Source organism: Micropterus salmoides, unplaced genomic scaffold (assembly GCF_014851395.1).
Source record: "Micropterus salmoides isolate LMB-PRFRI ecotype aquatic unplaced genomic scaffold, ASM1485139v1 Ms_hic_scaffold_3, whole genome shotgun sequence".
Taxonomy (NCBI): domain Eukaryota; kingdom Metazoa; phylum Chordata; class Actinopteri; order Centrarchiformes; family Centrarchidae; genus Micropterus; species Micropterus salmoides.
Window position 1 is genome coordinate 14,802,207 of NW_024042261.1, and position 1,940 is coordinate 14,804,146.

The 1,940-nt window shown below is 37.5% G+C and overlaps 1 long non-coding RNA gene across 1 annotated transcript; it reads right to left on the reverse strand.

The window, feature by feature from the left end:
• Positions 1-296: 296 nt before the first annotated feature.
• On the reverse strand, positions 297-1,215 carry LOC119883386. Its single transcript, XR_005440631.1, has 2 exons — positions 943-1,215; positions 297-866 (listed from the first exon to the last, which is right to left on the reverse strand). It is a non-coding gene; the product is annotated as an uncharacterized LOC119883386 (long non-coding RNA).
• Positions 1,216-1,940: the final 725 nt, after the last annotated feature.

The following is a 1,940-nucleotide window of genomic DNA, read 5'->3' on the forward strand; positions in this document are numbered from 1 at the left end:
CTTTTCGCTGGTGAAGTTCGTGCTGAACTCCTCTGTGCAGGTATGGATGAGTCGTGTTCACCATGGAATGCCTCAGCTCATATTCCGCTGGTCACCACCTTCACAGCAGGCTGGCCTCTCAGCTCCAACACCCACGGATCACACCTGAAATCTTCACCACTGCCGTATTTCTCAATAAAAACTAAAAATCAAGCCACTCTGTTGCCAAATGCAAAAAGTTTGTTCTAGCTACACCCCACTCCTGGTACCAAAATTGTGTAGCCCGTGGAATTAGATGCCACACAGGACACAATTACTTCAGGGGTTCCTGTAGCTCCAGGTTTATTCCTGACCACATGTACAGTTCAATTTACAGAGTGGTATGCTACTGGGTCGTTCCCGTAACAGCTCAAATGCTGGATTTTGTAACAGTCTCTAACACCCAAATGTTGGAATGAATGAAGAGGCAAAATAAAAATAAAATGCAGAGAAATAAAATAAAAAAAAACACAATACAAAATACGGCAGTGGGCTATGACCATCGACAGAAAACATAAAATAAATCATGTTAACAACCATAAACCCACTTATATCAGCATCAGTGTATAAAATGTACAACTGTAAATGACACTTACACTTCACCAAGTTTCACCAAACCCACGTGGAACTTCCCGGAGATCGCACAACTCAACGTACTTTCAACGTCAATTACCTTCAAACAGAGTTACACTTTATGTAAAACCTGCAACAGTTTCCGAGTACCAAAATACAATATCAGGGTCTGACTAAATGCATGTTAGCATTACCATGAAATTTAGTACACAATGGTCGACGATTGGCGCCCAAAATCCCAGCATACAATTCCAGTAGTGCCTAAATCAAACTGTCTAGTTAAAATATTGACAGGTGATTACATTTTATACACTTGTACATGAATATTTTACAAGACATGCATGCATTTACCTACTATTCTACACAACGAAGTCTCCGCACCAATCCCTTGTACGTCCATCGCACATTAACAGGAAGAAAGACCATGATGCACTTGGCGGAACAACAACAATACTACTCAATGCTGCCGCCTTGTGACCAAAGTCTGCCATCACGTGTACGACTGTGGAAATCCACTTACAATCTACTTCACACTTACTTTACATTGAACAATGTTACTCTCAAACAAAACAACAAAGAACACATGTATTCACATTTACACAACTTTTAGAACTATATTAATATAAAGGGGAAAATCACCTATGACTAGATTTACCACCCGGCTACATTTGATTAATATAATATTTTTATAGCCTTTTCTGAATTGCCACCGGCCACATAAATTTTGTTTCCCTTCATATAAATAAAGACATTTTCACCGTAAGTTGGTGCAGAAAATGTCTCTAGAATGCAAGAAATTAAGAGTTTAATGCTCAAAATATATATTTTTTATATTTCTTCTAAATTGCATTAGAGTATCTTGTTGCCTCGTTCTCGTGACTTCAATATTGTGCATTATCATGTGTTGTGGACTAAGTGTTTGGTCACACCCCTAATCTGAACCTTTTCAACACAAAGTGACGCCCTTGTGCTTGTACCTTCTGGCATGATTATTGCCGTTATTCTGAACAAAATACAAAACAGAATACTGTACAGAATATTATATTAAATTACTTAAATAAGTAGTGCTCTTAACTACACTTTCTCACACCAATTTATGATGCTAATTTAATTATTGAAAATGAGATCAGTGACAGTTCTTAAGTTCCCGTTTTAGTTGTATGTTCTGTTTTTTTACTGTTTCATAAGAAGTGTATTTAATGATGGGTACAGTCATTTTGCTATTTTGGAACCTCGTTTAATTTCTAAAGCAATATCAGGTTATAAGGTGAGAATTGCAAAGATATGCATTAATCAAAACACATGAAGTGGGGAAAGAGTGTGGGAGATGGTATATTGGCACCAAACCT